The 12,414-nt window shown below is 40.0% G+C and overlaps 1 non-coding gene across 1 annotated transcript; it reads left to right on the top strand.

Annotated features, from left to right (window-relative positions):
- Positions 1–7,767: 7,767 nt before the first annotated feature.
- LOC116149051 (small nucleolar RNA SNORA30/SNORA37 family) lies at positions 7,768–7,898 on the top strand. The gene has a single exon (XR_004132688.1). It is a non-coding gene; the product is annotated as a small nucleolar RNA SNORA30/SNORA37 family (small nucleolar RNA).
- Positions 7,899–12,414: the final 4,516 nt, after the last annotated feature.

The raw sequence follows: 12,414 nt of genomic DNA, 5'->3' as shown, positions 1-12,414 counted from the left end.
CCGTGTACTGCCAGCCAGGTGACGGGGCAGGGCAGAGAAGGGTGGAAAATGGATCTGGAGAAGCAAACAGAGAATAAGCCGCATGTAGTCTGGGCTATGACACTCATTAGCTGTGTGATCCTGGGAGAGTCAGTGTCAGTGATCTTCAGGTCCCGCATCCCATAAAGTGGGGATCCCTAGACCGCTGTCCACTTCTCCCACCACTCTTCATTCATTTGCTTAAGCCAGAGACTTTGCAGTCATTCCCATCCCATCCAGTCAGTCCTGATAGCTCACCTCCATAAAGACATTCACACGTGGCCCCTCTTCTCCATCCTTACCGTCCTCCATGAGCTGATTTCCACAGAAATTGTCCATTGTACTGCAACAGCCTTCTGACTGGTCTCCCTCTACTCCAATGCATCCTCCAGAATGACGCCTGAGGGACTTTTTTAGAAATGATATCCACTTCAAATTATTCTTTTTTTTTAATTGACATATAGTTGATTTACAATGTTACGTTAGTTTCAAGTGTACAGCAAAATGATTCAGTTATACGTACATGTCTAGTCTTTTTCAGATTCTTTTCTGTTATAAGTTATGCCTGAGGGATCGTTTAAAACAGATCTGACCAATCAGTTTCCTAGCTTAAGTACAGAATTTGAGAGTGAGCATTTAGAACTGCTTACGTGTTTAGAGTGCTTGAGTGTTTTCTTGTGTTTTGATTTTGATCTTCCGATTATAAATGCTTTTTTGTATATCCATGTTTCAAATCATGCTTTTTTTTATCTGTTTGAAATGTGCTTGTCCCTTCTTTGCCAGCTACCTCTATTCATTTTTCAGAACTTGGGAAAATTTCTCTGACAACCACACACAACACCAGCAAGGGACTCCTTCATGCTCTAGCTCTATATTTTATTATATCACTTATTCCTGCATTGTAATTGTAACTTCCTTTTAGAAACTGCAAAGCCCCTTGAAGGAAGGAAGGAAGGTACTACTTGCCTAATTGTATAGGGTCACAGTAAGTACTCTTTATGTATTTGTTGAATGACTTGTTGAATAAATGAGAATGGTCAGTTACGTCTTTACAGAAATAGAATTTGAACTAAGTAGTGTCTGAAGAATAGATAAGAATGAGATGGCCAGAGAGGAAGAAAGAGAGTTCCTGGTTGGTAACAATTTAAGCCAAGGTAGAAAAGACCAGTGTGATCAGTGAGTAGGTGAGTCTGAATGTAGGAGCTAAAGATGGAAGAGGTCAGTGGAGGTCCAGTGGAGGATTGCCTTGAATTGCACATTGGAATTTGTTTTGTAAACTGGGAGTGAACAGAGGAATTGAGGTTGAGCATTGAGCTTTTTGAAAGGAGAATGAAATTATATAAAAGATATGTCAGAAAGATTACTCTTCGTGCAATGTTTACAATTAATTGAAATAAAAGGTGACTAGAAGCAAAGAGAGCATTAAGAAAATTATTAAAATAATTCATGTGAAGAGTTAAAAGACTGATTTGGATTGTTGGCAGTGAATATGGAAAGGGAAAGAATGAAGAGAGCCATTAAAAATAAAGAAGTTATAGAAATTTGTTAAAATAATAGTCTCTGAGACTAGGCATAAGTGCATAGAAGTTGGGGGCGGGCAGAGCTCAGGGGTAGAGTGTATGCTTGGCATGCACAGGGTCCTGAGTTCAATCCCCAATACCTCCATTTAAATAAGTAAATAAATAAATTTAATTGTTTCCCCCCGCCCCAGCGAAACAAACAAAAATTTAAAAATAAGTACATGGAACTCAATGTTTAGTGATTATTTGACTTTAAAATTCTAGTCAGTAATAATGACAGAAATAAAAGGGGACAAAATGATGGGTTAATAAATTCAGCTGCTCTGATAAATTTTATTATTGTTATTACTTAAATTTTAAAAATGTTGAAAATTTAAATCTCAGTTTGACATTTTGGACTCCAAGGCCCTGTTACACTGTCTACTGCCACCTGCTGGCAGGGGAGTGACTATAAGCTCTTAATTGTTAAACCTACAAACTTAAGTCATGGTTAATGTTTTACAGTCGTTTAAATGGCAAGGATTTGGATGGTAATTTAACTTATAACCTTTCTTATGAAAGAATGAAGCATAACCTGTAAAAACTGCAAATCACTATGTTGCACACCTGAAACTTATATAATATTGTACAGCAACTATACCTCAATTTAAAAAAATACGTAAAACAAACAACAACAAAAGACAAAACAAAAAAACAAAACCAAAAAATGGGCAAAGGACTTGAATAGACATTTCTTCAAAAAAGATATAGCCAATAAGCGCATGAAAAGTTGCTCAACATCATTAATAATTAGGGAAATGCACACTGAAATCACAATGAGATGTCCCTTCACACCCATTAGGATGACTGGTATTTAGTAAAAAGAAGGAAAAGAAAAAGTCTTGGTAAGGATGTAGAAAACTGGAACATTGTGCACTGTTGGTGGGAATGAAAATGGTGCAGGTGCTGTGGAAAACACTGTAGTGGTTCCTCAAAACATCAAATATAGAATTACTGTATGATCCAGCAATTCCATTTCCAAAAAGATTAAAACCTGGACTCGAATATATATTTGTACACTCATATTCACAGCAGCATTATTTACAATAGCCAAAAGGCAGAAGCAACCTAAATGTCCATTAATAGATGACTGGATAAACAATAATATCATTCAGCCTTAAAAAGGAAGGACATTCTGACAACATGGATGAATCTCGAGGACATTATACTAAGTGAAATAAGCCCATCACAAAAGGACAAATATTGTATGATTCTACCTACGTGAGGTACCTAAAATAGTCATATTCACAGAGACAGAAAGTAGAATGGTGGTTGCCAGGGACTGGGGCAAGGGGCAAAGAGGAGTGACTGTTTAATGGTACAGTTTCAGTTTTGCAAGATGAAAAGGCTTCTGGAGATGAATGGTAATTATGATGGTTGCACAAAATATAGGTGTACTTAATACAACTGAACTTACACTTAAAAATGGCCAAGATGGTAAGCTTGATGTTATGTATATTTTGCCACAATTTTGAAAAAGATCCAAGGATGAAAGAGTTCCTTTTTTTTTTTAAACATATTTAAAAATTGAAGTATAGCTGATTTACAATGTTGTATTACTTTCTTTTGTATGGCAGAGTGATTCAGTTATACGTACATATATAGAAAGAATTCCTTTTCTAACTCCAGTTGTTAATGTGGAATTACGCCTGGAGCTGCTGGAGTTTCAGTTACCGTCTTGCAACCATGCAATACTCTGAGGGGAGCAGAGCAAAAAAATAGAAACTGGGCTCTTGGTGACATGGTTAAGTCCCTGAATTAATGAGTGTTGGTACTCCTATTCTTCCAGATTTGTTATATAAGACAGTACGTTGTCCTTTCTGTGTAAGTCCTTCTGAGTTGGTTTTTCTGTTATTTGCGACTGAAACATCTCAACAGATATAATAGCATTGTCCATTAGCTAGCACACCATATATCTCAGGCAGGGCTAGGGCCACAATGACCAACTTTCTCTAACTTTCCTTATCTAAACCCTTCACGAAGTACTAGAAACATTACCACAGTATCACCTCATGACTGATTACAGTTTTCAAGATTTCTAGCTTTAAGATGGTAGGATTCCAGATCAATAGTTTCCTGCAACCCCCAGGGCTATTCCCTGAGGATATCTTGTAAGGAAAGGAAAGTACCTCTCTGTTACCAAATGTGTGCAATTCCCTGTTCTATGAATGTTATGACTTTTGTGCTTTCTTATATTAAGACAGCATTACACTATAGGGATGAAGCTACATTCTTGTAGGTTTCCCAGGAAGGGGGATGTCATTTCTGATGTCAGATACTGAGGGAAGAAGTCTATTTTTCAGGCAGAAGCTTGAAACAAAGAGGGCAGTCCAAGATAGTTACGGTTGCTTTGCTGAATAAAGGGTCAAATGCCTAAGAACCAAAGGACATCATCAAGAAAGTGAAAGGGCAACCTACAGAATGGGGGAGAAATTTGTAAATCATGTATCTGATATTGGTCTACTATCCAGAATAAATAAAGAACTTTTACAGGTCAACAACAAAAAGAAAAACAGTTCAATTAAAATGTGAGCGAAAGACTTCGAAGACATTTCTTTGAAGATACGTAAGTGGTCAACAGGCACATGAAAAAATACTCAACATCACTGATTCTTAGGGAAATAGAAATAAAAAGACAATGAAATAACACATCACACTCAGTAATGCGGCTATAATAAAAAAAAAGTGTAAGATACAGTGAGGATGTGGAGTAATTAGAACCTTTATAGGTTGTTGGTAGGAATGTAGAATGGTGCATCTACTGTGGAAAACAGTTTGATGGTTCCTCAAAAAGTCACTGAGTTACCATGTGACCCAGAAATTTCACTCCTAGCTGTTTATCCAAAGAAATGAAAAACAGAGACTCAAACACTTGATCATAGCAGCACTATTTACTATAGCTCAGAAGTGGAAACAATCCTAATGTCCATCAGTTGGGTACTGATGAGCCAAGCGTGGTATTTACATACCCATAGAGAGGAATGAAGTACTACTGTATGCCATGCCATGAATGAACCTTGAATGCATTATATTAAGTGAAAGAAGCCTTACACAAAAGACAGCATCTGATTCCATTATGGTAACTATCCAGAGGGGGTAAATCCACAGAGTTAGAAAGCAGGTTGCCAAGGACCGAGGGAAGGGGGTGAAGGGGAATGGCTGCTTAATGGGTATAGGGCTTTTTAAGGAGTGATAAAGATGTTTTGGAACTAGGCAGGGGGTGATGAAAATGTTCTGGGGTGATGAACACGTTATGGTTGTACAACATGGTATGTGTACTAAAAGCCACTGAACTGTTCACTTTAAAATAATTGATTTTTTTTTTAATTTTACCTAAAAAAAATAAGTAAATAAAATCAAGAAGCCTAGGCAGCTCCTTCTGGGTATTAAATGAAGACGCTTCTTCCCTGGAGAGAAAAGGGAGCAGCCAGGAGGTGAGGGCCCAGGCAGGCCACTTTGGGCCAACTCCTTGGAACTAGAGTGAAAATGTCTCAAAATGGCAGGCAGGTTGGGAAAAGATGAGCTGTGCTACATGTGGCAACTTGTTTGTTAAGTAGACTGTTTATAACTCTTCCAACTTCTATGTTTATTTCCCATAATTTCAAGTAAAATTATTTGGAAAACTTGAAAACTGCCTTAGACTGCGAGTTTCTTGAGAGTCAAGAACTGTCCTATCTTTGACCTTTTTGCCTGATGCATAGTGGGTTCTAGAAATGCTGATTTGATGAAACTGGAGCAGGAGGTTTTGATTACACTTGTATAGGAGCACAAAAGTGAGAACAACAGACTTTTTGGAACATCTGTGTCATGGCAGCAGTGAGCAGTCACAGATCCCAAGGGAGAGTGAGACTCTGAAACTCACCTGGAGGGAAAAGGGAGTCAGTCTTTTTACTGTTAAAGATTTGTTTTCTTAAGAGGCGGCAGCCCCTTATATGTCTTGCCATGGTAGGCAACTCTATCAGTAAGTAGGAATTTTGTCACAAATAATAGGAAACCAAACTCAACTGGCTTAACAGTAAAGGGGATTTATTGGATTGCTCCTGTGTACAAAACGTCCAGAGGTAGGGCTAACTCCAAGCAAAACCCTGAAGACCAGTTTCTTGCTGTTTGTGCTCTGCCTTCTTTGTAAAGCTGGCTCTCCTTGCATTTCCAGGATGGTACCCTAAATTTCCTGGGATAGCTTGCTTTCTCACATCCAGCGGGAAGAAGCCAACAGAGTTCTCCCATCAGCACTTCTAGAAAAAATTCAGATTGGGCTAGTTCTGATACCTCCCACCTCTGAACCAATCATGGTTCCCAGGCTGAGCCTAGGTCATGTGTTTCATCCCTGGATTCAAGGTGGAATCAGCCTCCCCAGATCCTCAGGATCCCAAAACAGAAACTGAGATTAGAGGAAGGGAAAGAGGAGAGTGTTGCTGGGAAGGCAACTGACAAAAGTCCACTATGTAGACTATCTCAAAGTCACATTTTAAAATCCACCTCACTTTTGTGGTCTAAAGCCCAAACTCCGTTATGCTCAACATTAGTCCTATGGGATGCTCCTCGAAGAAAAGGTCCTGTGATCAAACAAAGTTGGCAAGTAGAGTATATTGTAACCCCCACCTAGAGGTTCCCTTTGTGCACTAGTGTAGTGAAGGCTTTAAGAAATGCTTCAGCAGAGAGGCCGATGAACTTTGTTTAGTCAACTGTTTCACAAGCTTCTTTGACTGAAACCTCTTTTTGAGTAACACCTATTAACAGCCATGGAACAATGGAACATATTTTGAAATAGACTGTGTCATTGCAAAAGTCTGACGTCTTCAGACTCAGATCTGTCTTTGGTGGCTGCTGCTGGTTTCTTAGTCACCAAGTCAACAATTACGGAGCCAGGAGTGATTTTGCAACCGTAGGATTTAATGCTGTTTTACAATTTTTTTAGCAATATGAAATTATCGTGTCATGATTTCATGAGCCTTTTGTCTGCCAGTAATTGCCATGCTTAATCTTTTTGTATCTCACTTATGACACTGTGGTTAGAAAGAAATGAAACAACATTAAATAGTTATCTCTGGGAATGGCAAACTGTTAAGGGCACTGTCATAGGGTAAATTTTAGACTCTAAAATCACAAGAGCTGTACAGGAAAAGGACTTCCAGACTTTCTGATATTCCCTGAAAATGTTCCCTGTTAAAACCTGACTTTGCTCCACCCCCATCCCTATTTCACAAAATGAAAATGTCTCATTAATGTATTGGTAAAGCATCTTGTGGGAATGTCCCCTTTATTTAAAAGAAAAAAAAAAGCAGATACTAAGGATGCCATTATTATTCATAATCTTCCTCCCAAAACATCTCACCAATTTAGGGGGCATTGGAAGAAAAAAGTCCAAAAGTGAGTAATGTAAAAGAAATGCGAAAACCATGATTCTTTATCAGAAAGCGAAGAAATGTGGGCAAGGTTGAAATTCCCTTTGAGTATCCAGTGAATAGGTTGAATGGTGTCAGATTCCCAGTGTGATAGTGGTTAATAGTCCTCCCTGCTTGGGGCCTCATGTGACTCTTCCTCTGCTGCCTTCACCTCCTAGCTTCCTCTGGGTCTCCTCATCTTGATACTTTAGTCTTCCATAATATATTTACATGAAATGCCCCATTTCAGATTAAACTCTGGTTTCAGAGACTTTTCAGAACTTATCACAGTAAGTCAATCAACAAGTGCCCAGCAAGATATATGGCCTTCTGTAGGCAACACAGCTGCAAATTTGCTTATTTCTGCACAAAGCATTACTTAGTTGTTTAGGCCATTTGGCTTTAGTTAGGTTTTTTTTTTTTTAATTGCAATGATAATTGAAACAATCCTTTTAAATCTATATCCTTATCCACAACCCTGTGGTCCAGGAAAAGCAAAGCTAAGTATGATGTTTGTGGAATGAATTTATGGTCACGTTAAGTAGATTTTTCCAGTTTATTTTATTTAGCAGCATATACACTCCTGCTGTATTCTGCATGATGTATTTATGCAGTTGTTTTCTAGGACTCTAGTATGTATTATGATAGTTATTAGAAATGTGATTCTAAAGCCCAAAGATGGAGATTTCATTGGAATGCAGAAGACGAAAAAGAAATTTATGTCAATTAGTAAATATTATTTGAGTACATTCCATGTACCAGGAAATACACTAAGCACTGGAGATTCAAAGGTGAGTAAGAAGACACTGGCACTTTCACAAGTCCTCCCGCAGGCAGTGGGGCCAGGATTTGGTAGCTGGCGCTGAAATTGAAAACCCTGAATTACATCCTTGCCCTGGGACTGTGCCAGTGGCAACTGTCACTCAGTGGGACTCAGAGAAAAAGAAAGGAGGAAAAAAAAAGAAGAGGAAAAAATGATGATTAAGACAGACTTTTTTGGTCTCAGCTAGTTCAGTCCCTCATCATCTTTTCACCAGACTGTTGTATCAGTGTTTTGACTGGACTCCCTCCCTCCAGTCTTGCCCTGCTTTAAGCCATCAGCCACACTGCAGCATGTGGCCCACCTGAAACAAATCTGACCTGCAGAAAGTCCAGACTCTTTAGCATCATAGCCCTGAATGTCAAGACACTCCCTCTCTCTCTGTCTCCTGTCACTCTCCACCTTGACATTTGTGCTCTGATTCCATCATCTCCTTGAGCTTTCTGCATATGTGCCATAGTGATTTACACCTCTGAGCCATTGCTTCTGGCTTGAACTTCTGCCAGGCTTGCCTTTCTCAGCATCTTCTTCCAGCTCAGTTTTGTTCTTTCTTCAAGGTTCAGCTCACTTCCTCCACAAAGCCTTTCCTGAGTGTGCTGGTCCTCTGCATTCTCCCCTATGTCTGCACATTCTTCTAACGTTGTACCTAGCATATTATATTAAAATTACATGTGTGTGTCTTCCCTCTCTCCATTGGCTTCTGGCAGAGATAGTGTCTTGTTCATCTTTGTTCCCCCAGTGTCCTAGCCTATAGTTCATCTCAACTATTGTTTATTGAATAAACTTGAACTGAGTTAATCATCTTAAAGCAATTACTCCTTTAAATTTTATGTTTATAAAATTAAATGTTTCTAGTAACTTTTTATAGTAATTAACACAATGTACCAAGCTCTAGGGAAGAATTTTTAAAATGGAGCATTATATATATTCACAGTGGTCTTCTTGTGTTAAAAAAAAGTCAAATATCCTATTTCTAAATAATAGGATGACAAACATAATTAATGTTGGAGATAGCTTTCCTACCAAACATAAATGTGATCCTGTAAGAAAATCTCTTCAGTTTCAGCACAAACCCTGAGATCCATAATGGTATGAATTACAATTCCTTTTTATGAAATAATAATTAAATCCAGCAGTATTGTCATTTTCCAAATGAAGACAACCCAATCTTAGCTCCTACAGGGCTGTTCACAAATGACAGTCATTTTGAAAGGAAGCGTTAGTGGACAGATGTGGTTTATCTGTCTCATATACCTTTGGATTAACCTATCCACCTGGCAACAGTGACTGCTTCAGAACTAAGTCTGCAACTCAAACTGGGAGAGCCACAGCCCCTCCCATGTTTACCACATCTTCCCTATCAGGCAGAGAAGCTGGAAGGAAGCACCTGAAACCAAGGTAGTCAGTAGCTATCAAATTGAGTTACTATCACTTGCAACCAAAAGAGTTTTGCCTAATCCAACAACCAAGAGTATTTTTCTTTCTTTCTGTTTTTTGTTAGTGGAAGTACTGGGGATTGAACCCAGGACGTCATGCATGCTAAGCATGCGCTCTACACTGAGCTATTTCCCTCCTCTCGTTCTACAGCATTTGATAACTGTAAACACGATCAACCTTCTACACGTAACTATAACACACTTTAAAACATTTTATAACTGTAAACAAAACGACTTTTACAGTATTTATAACTGCAAACTGGAAAGACCTGCCACCTATTTGACATTTTGAACACATATAAAGTCTTGAAAAATACTGGCTTATTTGTCAGTTAGTGAACGGTTTCAGATACTAAAATTTTGATTATTTAATGCATTTAATGTTTTTTGGCACACATAAATCTCTCACCATACTTCTTCATCACTATCATTTATAATAAGCATAAGTGTATGTAGGAACTATAATTCTACATTATTTATTAATTAATTAACTATGATTAATTGTGGGATTTTAAAAACTCACTACTTGTTTTTTAAAAATCCAGAAAATCTGAAGATTAAAACTACAAATTTTAAACAATTTGCTAGTGACTGATCAAACTACAAAAGTGGATGAAAGTAACTGTATCTTCAGAACATACATTAATTATATGTCCTAATCTTTTTTCCTTTTGAATTACTAGTAAAACCAGAACATGACATTTTAAATTAAAATTATTACCTTTATTTTTTTTTTCTGATATGTCTGTGTCTTCACTAGGATAAACAGGTTATTGTTTGGTCCAGAAAGGTTCACAGAATATTTGGTCTCTATACAAATGGTCTTAAAATTGAGAAGGGTATTAAGGCTGAAATTTTTCAGTGTATAAAACCCAGAAATGACAGATTTGTCCCTGAATTATTGAGTGCTACTCTATACATTTGCTTTTCTATTTCACTAGACTGTGGATAAGGGAAATACAGCGACAGGCTATTCCCAGCATCATGGCAGAGCCAAGGATGCAGGCAACCTCTGCCCTGGTGGGGACCACAGCTGACCTGGCCAGCAGGCGCCTGGTCAGGTAGGAAGAGGCCCAGGTGTATGCAGGTGACAGCAGCTTATTGTTCATGGAGACTTCAGCCAAGACAGCTACAAACAGGAATGATCTCTTCCTGGCAAGAGCTAAGAAGTTGCCAGAGTGAATCCCAGAATCCGCGGGGTGCAGGAGGCTGAAGCCAGGGCGTGAAGCCCCATGAGCAGTCCCAGCAGAGTAAGAGCCAGTGTTGTAGCAACTGAGGGGGTGGCTCGCAGCCAGCAAGTACAGAGCTAACCTGAGAGCTGAGACGTCACCTCCATCCCCACCCCTCCGCACACGGTAGCAGCACACAGAGCCCTGGCTCCAAGGGCTGCCTCCTCACAGCTCCGCTGTGGCACTTTTTACCGCTTCAGCAAGGCAGCCAACACCAGGCAGCTGTTGCCACTGGCCTCCTACCCCTACTCCGGGCCTTGGGCACCAGATCTCCCAGAACTTCCCTTCCAAAACCAGCTTTCTTCACTTTGCATTATAGACACAAGGACAGTGACCTACTTATCTTGTCTCTTCCTCCTCCTCATTTTTTTAGAAAACATTTTTTTGTCTCCCACTCCTTCCCCTTCTGCTTTTGGTCAGTCTGTTCTTGAACCCCTTTCCCGCCTCTCCCCAGGATGGAGAAGGCGGTGAGCCAGGAACAGAGGAAGAAGGTTTCCAGTTCAGTCACGTTAAGGGCTTGGAGGAAAGAAAGTCCGAGCAGGCGGGAGTAAGGGAGCATTTCCTTTTTTGTTTTTATTCGGTTGGAGTTTCTCCTATTTGAAAACACTGTCCGTGTGCTGGCCTTGTGTTTCTAGGAGATGTGAGAATGGGAAGAAAAGCTGTCGGGCAGCTGGTGGGAGTCGAGTGGTTGGCTAACAGGGCAGAGACCGAGGAGGTGGAGATGCAGTGTCATCTGTGGCGCTGGAACTCTCCCAAGACTCCTTTCCGCTCACCCAGCCTCTTAGGCGGCTTCTTCCCAACAAGGGGGGAGGCTCTGGGCCCCAGAGTCCTCCGGAGAATCTTCGCTGGCTGCCTGCACCTTCAGCTCTGCTGTGATCTAACTGGAGGAGGGACCCATTTCGGATACCCACCCTCTGATTAAGTATTTCCCGCTCTGGCCTTCACTTGGCCTCAGCCCCGGCTGCTATATCCTCCTGCACTTTGCCCTTTAATTAATGGTAGTTCAGTTGTAATAATTGTTTTATGGGGGGTTTGATTGATTTACCTGCCCTCTTACCTTCTTAATTAAACGGAATCCAAGATGTGTATGAGGTTTGGGGAGGGACTCGGAAACCAGTACCAGTGGCAGCTGCTCAAGCCCAGTCCCACTGTGAGCTTCCTGCAACTCTGACTCCTACTTCACCTGTATTCTTGCCAACCTAGCTCTTGCGTAGAGGTTCGCCTTTCCTGGGGAATTAACGGAGCAACTGGAGAGCAGTCTCAGGATAGCATAGGCCATGGGAGGGGACAGAAAAGGAGTCAGGCTAGAGGGCGGAGCTTTCTGTCCTTGCCCAGGGTTCACACTCGATTTGCTCCACCCTTTACCAGACCTTATCTACTTCCCTGTAAATAGGTATGATCCACAGTCCCACTGTACAGTCTGTGTCCCCACTTCTCATCAGCCCTATTTCTTTTTTTTTTTTCCTTAACACCTTTATTGTGGTATGATTCCTGGACAGTAAACTACACATATTTCCGATGTACAATTTGATGAATTTTGATAGGTGTACACACCCATGAAACCACCACCACAATCAAGATAGCTAACATTTCCATCACTCACCAAGAGGTGCAATTTTTGAATTCCCAATTTACCCCTTCCCACCCCCTTTACACCCTGGTAACCATAAGTTTGTTTTCTATGTGAGTCTATTTCTGTTTTGTAGATAAGTTCATTTGTGTCCTTTCTTTTAAAGATTCCACATATAAGCAATATCATATGATATTTTTCTTTCTGAGTTACTTCACTTAGAATGACAATTTTCAGGTCCATCCATGTTGCTGCGAATGGCATTATTTTATTCTCTTTTATGGCTGGGTAGTATTCCATTGTATAAATATACCACAGCTTCTTTATCCAGTCATCTGTTGATGGACATTTAGGTTACTCCCATCTCTTGGCTATTGTAAATAGTGCTGCTGTGAACA

This window comes from Camelus dromedarius, chromosome 20, assembly GCF_036321535.1.
Source record: "Camelus dromedarius isolate mCamDro1 chromosome 20, mCamDro1.pat, whole genome shotgun sequence".
In the NCBI taxonomy this organism is placed as follows: Eukaryota; Metazoa; Chordata; class Mammalia; order Artiodactyla; family Camelidae; genus Camelus; species Camelus dromedarius.
Note: the sequence above shows the minus strand (reverse complement) of the source record. Positions and strands in the feature narration are given on the sequence as shown.